General features: G+C 45.3%; 1 long non-coding RNA gene across 2 annotated transcripts in view; it reads right to left on the bottom strand.

The window, feature by feature from the left end:
- The window catches only part of Gm35723, a 63,357-nt gene that overhangs the window by 28,735 nt on the left and 22,569 nt on the right, over window positions 1-12,053 (bottom strand). The window contains exon 3 of one of the 2 annotated variants that reach the window (XR_381145.2): window positions 2,465-2,546. The exons of the other annotated variant lie outside the window; for it this stretch is intronic. This is a non-coding gene — a long non-coding RNA (predicted gene, 35723). Of the gene's footprint in view, window positions 1-2,464; window positions 2,547-12,053 lie in introns of those variants that run through there. 2 annotated transcript variants of the gene reach the window in all.

The raw sequence follows: 12,053 nt of genomic DNA, 5'->3' as shown, positions 1-12,053 counted from the left end.
GGAAGACTGACTTCCAGGCAACTAGGGTGAGGATCTTATGCCCACACCCACAGTGACACACCTACTCCAACCAGGTCACACATATTCGAACAAGGCCACACCTCCAAATGGTGCCACTCCCTGGCCCAAAAATATAAAAACCATCACACCATGGATCTGGACCTGGGTGTTAGCTGGGTGGTCAGCCCTCCAGCTCTTCCATGCCCTCACTGCTAAGGTGAGCTCTCCAGCAATGCCCCAGCTAGCTTACCCAATGCCACAGCCAGCAAGAGGCAGGGTCAGCTCTTTCACTCTCATGCCTTCATGGTAGCCAGCTCACCACCCACCCCACCATAGCCAGCTTTACTGTGCTGCAGCCAGTGACCGGTGGGGCCATCTCTGCACAGTCCTTGGATATCAATATGATCCCAGGTGGTGGCCCAGACCAGAAACATCTGCATAGCCTTTGGTGGTAATATTGTCCGTGGACATTGACACAGACCCCTGTTGCTGCATGATGGAAGTTGCAGACATGTCTATCACCAGCAGCATGAGCCAAGACCTCACCATGACCTCAAGTGACATCACAGGCTATTCACATCAGGCTGTTCCTCTCCACCCTCGAGTCTCCAGATCCGCCTCTCTTCAAACCATTCTGCTTCTCTTTCTCTTCCATCTCTTTACCCCATATATGCTCATGTAGTGGCTTGCACTGCAGGTGGGTCACACAGCGGGTAGGGCCTCTGGGTGTCTACAAATGTTTGTCTGACCCAAAGATTCCAAAGGAAATAAATCTCTGGCTAAAGTTAAACACAGGACATTAAAACTGTAATTCAACAGAAGTCATCCAGTGTCATGGTTGAACCTCCATCACAGCCAACTAGATAGACTGTCAGATAGGCCAACAATGAGATGCATGCAGAGCAGGACATGTCAGTCAGCTATGGTCTGCACTCTGCAGGGACAGCTCTTCTTCTTGGGCTAGGAGGCCACCGTGGGAGTCACTACAACTCATGGTGGTTGGGTTTTTCTCTAAGAAGGTATAGGCTATTTGTGACTGGCTCTGTTGATGGATAGAATAATTCATCATTTCCCAAGGAGCAAGAACAACAACTGCCTTCACATCTCCGGTTCCATCTCTCTTCATAGAGTACAAACCACTCGGTTTCTCTTCCTCTTCCATCTCGCCACCACCCATTTGCTCTCTCCTTTCTCTCCCACTTCTGTGTCACCTACTTGTCTCCTGCTGAGCCAGCTGCAGTGTTGTCCTGGTGCAGAAACCCAGGGGAGGGGGTTGCACCCTTTTCCCAAGGTACATTTGTAATATGTACACATACCCTACAGTCTTAACTCACCCAGATAAATGTACAGAGTGTCAGCCTTTCCACTCCTGGCAACAACTCATTTATCAGTCTGTGCTTCCTTGGTGAAGCAGGACAAATGATGCCAGTCCTGTGTCTTGTCTGCCCACTTGTCTTAGTGTCTCACAGTAAAGTAACAAATAATTACAAAAGACCCACAGTCTTAACAAGTTCTATTACTGCGATAAAATGCCATGACTAAAGGCAAGCTGGGAAGGGAAGGCTTTATTTGACTTATACGTCCATAACGCTGCTTCAAAGGAAGTCAGGGGAAGAACTCAAACAGGGCAGGATCCTGGAGGCAGGAACTGATGGAGGAACACTGTTTCCTGGCTTGCTCAACATGGCTTACTCAGTCTGCTTTCATATAGAACCTAGGACCAACTGCCCAGGGATGGCACCATACACAATGGGTTGGGCCTTCCCCTATCAATCCCTAATTAATAAGGTGCCCTACAGGTTTATGTATAGCCTGATATTATAGAGGCATTTTCTTATTGAGGTTCTCTCCTCTCAGATGACTTTAGCTTGTGCCAAGTTGACATGAAACTATCCAGCACACCACTGCAGGGTCATCCTTCACCCTCCATCCTCCAAATGGAGTAAAAAACTGCTTGAAAAGCGGTATCATTTGAGACAAGGCACAGTCTGAGAAACACTGTTTGGTGCAATATGGAGTAACTCAAGCAGGCACAGCCTGATCGCAACAAGAGTTACACTAGAGACAGCTCGAAGCAAAACAGCTGACAATTGCTGAGGACAAGGTAGGAGGTGCTCACCCACCAGTGTCATCTGAGTGTGTGGGTGGCCTGCCATAGAAGCGCAGAGTAACAAAGCCGATTCCTCCTGTGGGAGATAGGAACTAAAACAGAGACTCACAACCAGTCAAAGTGCTGAGCGGGAGACCTTGGACTCTCAGTCCTAAACGGCACGTCTTTACCAAACACCTCATCTCTGGGCTCAGGAAATTTCATACTGCTTTGTTTGGAGATATTTATACCTTTACTATCTTTTGCTTGTCTACTATGGTTGCTGATTTTCTGTTTTTGTGGTTTTTGTTTTGTGTGTGTGTTTCTTGGTTTGTTTTCTTCTTCTTCTTCTTCTTCTTCTTCTTCTTCTTCTTCTTCTTCTTCTTCTTCTTCTTCTTCTCTCTGCTTGCTTGCTTTGTTTGATCCTGATCTGCTTGTTCATTGACCTGTTTGATCTCTAAATAAGGAAAGAAAACCTAGAGTTGGGTGGATGAGGACATGAGGAGGATCAGGGGGAGGCGATGATGGAGGGGAAGCCATGATCAGAATGTACCGTATGAAAAATAAATTCATTTCGATTGTTTATTTTTAAAACACAAATAGGTCACAGCAATAACTGAGATTTTTAAGTCTTGGCCCTCTGCTCCTATGTATGGAAAATAAAATAACACAGAGTGACCTTGTGGCCCCTTGACATAAACCAGGGCTGGGCAGTGGGAGACAAGGCATCCCCATAGCAGGATGGCTAGTCAGACTAGCTGTGGCCAAGAACTCTGGGTTCAACTGAGGGGTACTGTCTCAATGAATAAGGTGGAGAGCAAACAAGGAAGATATCTGATGCCCAGTGTCAACCTCAGGCCTACATGCAGAGAGAGAGAGAGAGAGAGAGAGAGCGAGAGAGAATCACATGCATGGCACATATGCATTTTTAAAAAAGTTTTAGGCTTTATGTGTCAGTCACTAAAGAACAAGATCATAGGCTAATGTGAAACTAAAGAAAAGTAACTTCAGAGGGCAGCAAACAAGATCACGGAGCAAGAAGCTGCAGTTTCCAGAGGAGAGAGGGAAGAACTGGGTGGACACCGCAATGGGCAGTGACGTAGGTGGGACTGAGAAAGAATAATAGCAGGATGCTCTAAGAAAGAGCAGAGAGCTGCTCCCTGGGCCACGAGACTTGCTTTCTTCTGCTCATAAGCTGAGACTTGGTTTGAGGTCCTGACCGCAGCAGAATGGAGCAGTGTAAGATACCTGATTGGTCACCTGGGGTGAAAGCGGCCAATGGGGGAAATGTCAAGACTCCTACCTTACCTACATTTCTTCTTTTTGTTTCAGGATTCTAGACCATGAAGCCAGCATTGCAAATAATTAAAACCTTTTAATTAGCTTCAACTGACAGAGTCTCCTCTCTCTTTACTTGATAGACACATTAGGTAACCCTCTTTACTGTCCCTCCAGCTCTTCAGTTCAGCGAACACCAGATAGTCTGGAGTTTCCCTGTTTGGGATCAGATTATTATTACTACTACTGCTGCTGCTGCTACCACTACTGTTACTACTATTACTTTGACCTATATGGTGAGGAAAACTGCAATACCTCAGCTAGTTCATGTTTTAAGAATAGAAATCTGGGGGATTGGAGAGGTGGCTCAACTGTTAAGAACACTGGCCATTCTTGCACAGGATCTGAGTTCAGTTCTTAGCACTATATCAGGTGGCTCCCAAATTCTTATGACTCCAGTTCCGGGGGATCTGATGCCCTCTGTCCACCATGGACACCTGCACACACATGGTGTAGATGTTCACACACAGATACATGAATAAATCTTTGAAGAATGAGAACCCAATTCTCTAGATGAAGTCTATTTTGGCTCTGTCCAGTTAGGCACGGGTGTGTATACTTCTGAAGACTGGGGGGTTGCTAATATTCAGAGTCTGTTTCCTGTGCCCTGGTGCTATGGTAGGGACTTGGGCAATGGCTAGTGATATCTCCAGTTCATGAAGTGGAAACCGAGGGGCCTGGATGGTCACATTAGCGTTAGCCTTTCCTACCTGTAAGTGGGAGCCAGGTTTAAAGCCTGCTTGGCATCGAAACTGCCACTCTCCAAGTTCTCTTTTATTCAGCCTGGCCAAGATAAGCTCCTTTCTCACTTAAAAATTTGTGTTTTAGTGTTGAGTACTCATATGTCAATTAAATTTATAAGGGCATAAATATTCATTGCATGCTACTACATGTAAGGCATACATACAGCCAAGTAGAAATCATGTTTCCTGTCCACTAATAACTTGCTCTGCTATGGGAAAGCCAAGAAACAGAGGTAGGAAAAATGAAATATCTACATTGATTTACAAGTCATTGGAGCTATATAAATATTTATTGGCTCACCTCAGAGTTCAGATAAAGGATAGGGTACTGGGGTTGACTCTAACATCTCATGTCTGTTAGTCCAACTACAGGGCCTGGAACATAAACGAGGTTACAGCTCAAGGGAAAAAGTGGGAAAGCAGAATTGAATGCAGGGTGGGGCAGAAAGCAACCATATCTCAATGAGGGATGCTGAGGCTCAGCCTTGACCTGAGGGCCATAACCCATCTCTCAGGTAAGATTTGGAATCAGACTTCCTGAAAGTCTCAGGGAAAAACCACCCTGGAAAAGAAAATTCTGGGAAGCAAGAGTTTGGGATCCACTATGTCTATTCCAAGACCAGAAATGTCCATTTTCAGTCTGCATGTCACATTTTTGATGATGCCAAATAAAAATGTGGATTTAATTTGTTCCCTTAATCCACAAATTTGTTCAACAAAATTGTGAAATGCATTAAATCCAATTTGGTTCCAACCCGGCTGTCAGGAGGACAATTGACAGTGATGAGGGATGGAGTCACAGACGCCTTCCCAGGGCACCGGAATCCCTTCTGTTGTGACATTTTCATGAGCAAACACTTCCTCGCCCGCAGGCAGGGAAAGGCAGAAGGCAGAGGCTCCCTTCAGACGCCAGCCTTCTGAGCAGAGTGCCCCTGTCCTTCCCACAAAAGATTGGGAGTCACCTGTGTTCCGGCTGGCCCACCCACCCACTCCAGGCCTTGGGGCCTTAGTTTCTTTCTTTAAGTAGCTATTGGTCTATTGAGAGCACATAGGTCCTAACATCCAAAGCTAGACAGTGCTAGATGGAATCATAGAAAAGCTCAGGCCAGAAACCAACCATGAACTCTGGGCCAGCCCCAGTCCCAGAGATGTTGTCCTTGCCACCTGAGACTTCATTGCATAATAGCAAGATGACCCCAAGAGCCCCAAATCTCCTCAGAAGGATAGTGTCTCTCCTCTAGTGGTGGTGTTCTGTGGCCCTTTTACACTGTGGCACATGCCCATGCTCTGATTAACCAGATCTGTGTCATGTGCTGTTCCTCAAGCCAGGAATGGGGTCGGGTCTGTCCAAACACGGACAGAATGGAGCAAAATCAAGGCACTGTCACCAGAAGAAGACATGAGAGTTAAGAAATCATTTGTTGAGCTGGAGAGGTGGCTCAGTAGTTAAGGGCACCGACGGCTCTTCCAGAGGTCCTGAGTTCAATTCCCAGAAACCACATGGTGGCTCACAACTATCTGTAATGGGACCTGATGCCCTCTTCTGGTGTTTCTGAAGACAGCTACAGTATACTCACATACATTAAATAAATAAATAAATAAATAAATAAATAAATAAATAAATAAATAAATCTTTTTTTTTAAAAGAAGTCATCTGTTACATAATGACAGTTTGTACAACAACAGACCCAGGATTATATTAGAGCCCAAACCTTGCTATCTATTCCTTAGGGGACACTGAAGCCATCATGGAGTTATGGTCCAGTGCATTGCTTACATGTGTGGTGATGTTGGTCATGGGAAAACACAGCAGCACTGTGATGTGCTATGTGTGCACTTGAAATGGCACCAGCAGACCTCACTTGTGGTTTAACCCTCCCACTTATACCAAAAGAGTATACCTGAGCTTCCTCATACAGCCCATGTCCACAGTGTCTCTTAATGGCTCCAAGCAGCCATGTCAAGTGATTGGCCTTGGCCAGTGAGATGTATGTAAGTCCATTCATGGTCACAACGTGTTCTAATTCAGCAAACACAGGGCTTCCCTGGTACACTGCCCTCATTTGCATCCCACTCAGGCAGGATAAAAGTGCTTCCCCTCCCCGGCTGTGCTGACCTCACTTAGGTCTTAAATGATCCAGACAAATGGTTCTTTTTAACACGCTGGTGCGTGAGCCATTGCTGCAGGGTTCGTGCCTCTTGTTTGAGTGTCTAAGTCAATCGTATAGGAGCTGGCTTGAAGAGCTATGCAGACAGGGCTATGGGCTCAAATAGACCTGGTCCTAGCCCTGCCTTTCATTCCTACGTCTTTGCTGGGTGACCTCAGACAGGTCTTGCCGTCATCTGCACTCTGTTCTGCTTGCCTATAAAACAGGGTATGTCTCCACATCTCCTGGGCCCATTGAGAGGATGAAGTAATAAAAGCCAACTTTTACTTAGTGTTTACTATGCTCCTGGCACTATTCTGAGTGTTTTACAGGCATTAGCTCATTCCATCACAGGGCTACAGGATAGTCACGGTCCGTACCTTCCCTGCACACTTAAACTGGGATAGAGATGCAGAAGAAAGATTCCAGGGTCACACAGCAAAGTGGCAGGGCCAGGGTGCAAACTCAGACAGGCAAACTCCCACCACGTGCTCGGACCCCAGCCTGAGCTCCTTCTGGGATAAATGAGGTAATATACACGCAAGAGCTATGTAAACTGCAACACACTGTATAAATGTCACTCATTATTCCTTCTCTTCTCTCACCTTGGTCATTAAAGCCACTCGAGACACAGTGAATCTATCGTTCACATATTTCCCCGAAGCTCTGTGCTGGGCCCTAAGCTTGCACTTCCCTTCAGCCTGCTTTGACTCCAGGCCTATTCCTGAAAACTAGAGTGGCCTGTCATTTCTCTGCTGTGGCTAGTTGCAAAGGACAGAGAGGAACTCACAAAGCCAGGGTAGGAGGAGAGGATCAGGCAACCAGCAGAAATTCAGCTTAAAGCTTTCTGGGCACATCTGTGCACATCACTAGATAGCACTGGTGACCACCAGGGTGAGTCAGAGCTACAGTGCGCAGGAAGAACATTTTAGAGGCTGGAATCAACACAGTCTGTGACCTCATGAGTTCCCAGGGTGGGAAAGCAGACAAAACTGGCTCCCTCCACCAAGCCCTGGTTAGACCCTGGACAGCTCACAGAGTAGCAGTCTCTTTCTCAGAGCCTGCCTGCCTGGGTAGCCAAGGGCACCTATGAGTTACTGTCCCCAGAGGAGTCTTCCTCCCTCCCTCTGATCCAGGGTTCAGTACTCATCCCTATGCTTACATCCTTTCCAGAAAGCATTCCTCACTGCTCTTAGTTTCTGCTTCATATTTGCACACGCTCTTTAGCCAAATTGGGGATGGAGGGTGCAGGTAAAAGAAGGTTTATTTGTTTGTTCGTTCGTTTGTTTTTTAAAGCACGTTAGAGATGAGAAACACAGCCGTAGCTTGCAGTAGCCTGCAGTGGCCTCAGGGGCTGGCAGGTGAGGAGGCAGAGAGAGTCCTAAAAGATATAGAGCTATCATTTGGGGAGATAAAACCGTCCAGAATCACATAGTGATGGCTCGGTAACATGGAAAATGGACTCAGAGCCACCGGGCTGTACACATTTGTGTTTGAGGATGACTGGGGTTCAACCTGTGTGAACAGTGATCCATGTGCTGGCCCCACCCCCAGAAAGCGTAGTGGTAATTAGTTAAGGTCATAGATGAAAGTACATTTTGTATTCTCCAACCTGCCAACACGCACTTTTGGACTGTTTGCATTTTTCCTGTGCGCTATTAAGACATTTCAAAGAACTCTTCAGTGACATTAATAAATATGTTAAGAAAAAGAAAGAGGACAAACTTAAAAACAGATTGAATATTCTGAATTAAAGCAAAAGGACGGTTCATCGGGATTTTTTTTTCAGATGTATGTTGCTTATGAGACACACAAATAAAAGACCCAGAGAGGTTGAAAATAAAAAGAGAAATAGAGCTATAAAACACTAAAAAGTAGATATAATTAGATTGTAGATCATCTTAAGTAGTAGATATATCCTTACTAACATCAGGAAAATTAGACTTAGAAGTGTTGATAGGCATGAAGAATAATGATTTGGCACTGAAGAGATGGCTTAGCAGTTAAGAGTATGTGCTTTTTTTCCCTTTTTTTCTTCTTTCTTTCTTTCTTTCTTTCTTTCTTTCTCTCTCTCTCTCTCTTTCTTCCTTCCTTCCTTCCTTCCTTTCTTTCTTTCTTTCTTTCTTTCTTTCTTTCTTTCTTTCTTTCTTTCTTTCTTTCTTTCTTTCTTTCTCTCTCTCTCTCTCTCTTCCTTCCTTCCTTCCTTCCTTCCTTCCTTCCTTCCTTTTTTTCTTTTTTTTTCAAGACAGGGTTTCTCTGTATAGTTCTGGCTGTCCTGGGACTCACTTTGTAGACCAGGCTGGCTTCGAACTCAGAAATCCGCCTGCCTCTCCCTCCCAAGTGCTGGGATTAAAGGCGTGCGCCACCACACCTGGAGTGTATGTGCTTTTTTAAAAGTACCCAAGTTCAGTTCCCGACACCCACACTGAGGGCTCACACCCACTTGCAATTCCCAGCTCCAGGGAACCTGACACCCTCTTCTGGCCTCCACGGGAACCTGCATTCCCATTCACAAACCTACACAAAGCTATGTACACACTCACATAATTTTAAAAAATACAGAAAAATAAATCTTTAAGAAGGAAAAATTCATAGTTGTATGGGAGTCAGTTCAACCATAATCTATAAGGGTTGTCATTTAAAATACTCTTCTAACATGGCCTCAACACCATAGGAGCTGGAAGAGCAAAGGCTCATCCCACACCATACACTGGGCCAGACCCAAACCCACACAGGGCCCTGGTTACAACACAGGCTGTGTGTCAGAGCTGCGTGCAGAGAACAAGGTCACTGGCAGATCATGCTGGATCGGCTGCACCTCTACAGGTATGTACATAGCAGCTCTGCCTTCCTATCCCGTGCAGAATCTGATTTCAGTGAAAAGAGTATGTCGGGAAAGGACCTGGGATGTGCCCGGGAACCTGATTGTGCTGCACCAAGGCTTTTCTAAAACACAAAGACCAATAAGCATAAAGAAAAAGATTCATAAGTTAGACTTTTTCAGTTTAGGAACAGCTGTTCACCAAATGACAGTGCGAAGATCATGAAAGGGCGATCAGAGCCATGTCGGACACACGTAGAAAGCTCTCAAAACTCAACAAGGCAGACATTATTTCAAGCACCTCACGTGGACTTTTTTTTTAAGGTTTATTTATTTAATTATTTTATGTATGTGAGTATACTGTTGCTCTCTTTAGACACACCAGAGGAGGGCATCAGATCCCAGATGATTGTGAGACACCATGTGCTTGCTAAGAATTGAACTCAGGACCTCTGGAAGAGCAGTCAGTGCTCTTAACCGGCATCTCTCCAGCCCCTCACATGGATTTTGAATCAGAAATCTCACTCTAAATATATGCTTTCAAAAGTCCACACACAGGAGCCCTCCACATCCCAGAGTCCCCATTCGTGAGTTCAACCACATTTTCACAGAACATAGACTTTGTCTTTTTGTCATTCAAATAGAGTATTGTATAAAAACTATTACATGGCAGACAAGGGATGGAGTGGGAGAGGGATAAATGGCAGTAAGGGTATTTGGAAAAGCAACATAGAAGCATACTTTTAAAATAAGCTTCACACTAGCTGGGCATGGTGGAACGCAACTTTAATCTCAGCACTCAGGAGGCAGAGGCAGGCATATCTTGGGGAGTTTGAGGCCAGCCTGGTCTACAAAGTGAGTCCAGGACAGTCAAAGCTAATACACAGAGAAGCACTGTCTGGAAAAAACAAATCAATTAATCAGTCAATCAGCTTCACTCAGATACTCTGTGTGTGTGTGTGTGTGTGTGTGTGTGTGTGTGTGTGTATGTATGTGTGTGTGTGTGTGTGTGTGTGTGTTCATACAAGACAGTTTATTGGGGTCACCCTACACAGGGCTTCCTTGCAGAAGCCATAGTTTGCCAAATGGTAGATGTGGGGTACCTTTCATTGACTTGTTGATCAAGGATGTCTGGGACACTCCAAAACAACACAGACAGCTGTCACTGCTCATTTACCCACCAGGACTCAATGGTAAGACCCTATTACTGAAGACACCACACACCTTGGTCACAGGATATAGAGAAACCAAGTTGATGCTGACCAGAAAGCTCCCCCTGCTGGCTAGCTTTCACAGTACCAGAAGGTGTCATATAGGCTACTGTAGGGGAGGGGTCAAGGGCAGGGTGCACATCAATGGTCTGACACCGCTATGAATTCTGGGAGCTCTAATAATAAGAGGCAACTCAGGAAATACTCACGGGTACAATAGTGACTCAAAACATACTATACAGTAAATCTGGCCAAGAAATCATGGCTGGGAGCTCCTGGGCCCCAAGGATAAACCTACTAATGTTTTGCTAAATGAACATAGTGTCAAACTGCCCTGTAAACTATATCTTTCCACCAAGAGATTAGTGCCACTCTTATACCTCACCAGAGAAGTTTCTCTGTGCTGTGAATGGTGGCTAATACAGGACCTCGCAGCTGCTCAAAGTGCAGACAGTCAGTGTCAGCGGAGTGCTCAGACTCAAATGCTACAGCTGTATCACTGCCCACTGCAAGGCTAGGGACCATCTCTGCAGGGGAAATCCTAAGAGCTGGAGGTTGAGGGGGACCAGAGTGAAACATTGTTTTCTCTCCAGGGCTGCACTCATGGACTCAGAGCAGCTGTGATTGTCCACACAAAATCAAGCCAGTGAACATTCTAGTGCGGAGGAGGGAGGGACTCATGAGCCCCACTCCAGCTGAGAAACTACCAAATGTTGATAGGTTCTAGGAGGGAGACTAAGTTTTAGTTAAAGGTGTAGCCCCCAGTAGATACATTAAGCTGCAGTACCTGGCCCACACCTGTGAGTATGTGTGCAGTGCAAATCGGGACTAAGTAGGTTACTTTTTTTTTTTTTAAGATTAAAGTCATGAAGTTGAGAGAGCAGGGGAGCTTTAGGGTAGAATGAGGGATGAATATGATTGAAATACATTGTACAAAATTCACAAAGAATTAATAAACATTATACTTCAAACCTATTGCTTAGCATTTACATCGTGCTAGATGTTATATATAATCTAGAAACTTAAAGTATAAAGAAAATTGGGTAGAATCATATGCAAATCCTATGTGTGTATGCACCTGCGTGTGCTTGTGCATGTGTATGCACATGTGTGTGTCTGCATATGCACACATATATATGCCCTGTGTTCATGTGTAGCTGCACAAGGAAAATCATACCATAGACAATCTGAAGCAGTCCCATATCCCACCCCTGAGATTGAAGCAAAAACATATTTTTATACTATTTCTGTGTTTTTTAAAGAAATCAAAATTCCAAAATTATCACTACATTCATGCATGAGTGCACATGCACATTGGATGTGTGTGTGTGTGCGCGCGCATGTGTGTGTGTGTGTGCGTGTGTGTGCATGTGTGTGTGCGTGTGTGTGTGCGCATGTGTGTGTGTGCGTGTGTGCATGTGTGTGTGTGTGTGTGTGCGTGTGCATGTGTGTGTGTGCATGTGCGTGTGTGTGTGCGTGTGTGTGTGTGTGCGTGTGTGTGTGTGCGCGTGTGCATGCATGTGTACTGTGCACCTCCTAATAAATCTTTGTATTCTGTAATCTTTGGGGATCCTGGAGCTCATCCCTCTTGGATACTGAAGGACAACTATACACATGGACCAAAACTGATGATCAGAAGTACCAAAGCAGTATTTCTCTTAGCACTGACATGCTAGAAGCCATCCACACCTTCTCGGAGCAGAT

Source organism: Mus musculus, chromosome 11, assembly GCF_000001635.26.
Source record: "Mus musculus strain C57BL/6J chromosome 11, GRCm38.p6 C57BL/6J".
Taxonomy (NCBI): Eukaryota; Metazoa; Chordata; class Mammalia; order Rodentia; family Muridae; genus Mus; species Mus musculus.
The sequence above is the reverse complement of the archived record's forward strand: the minus strand, read 5'-3'. Positions and strand labels throughout refer to the sequence as shown.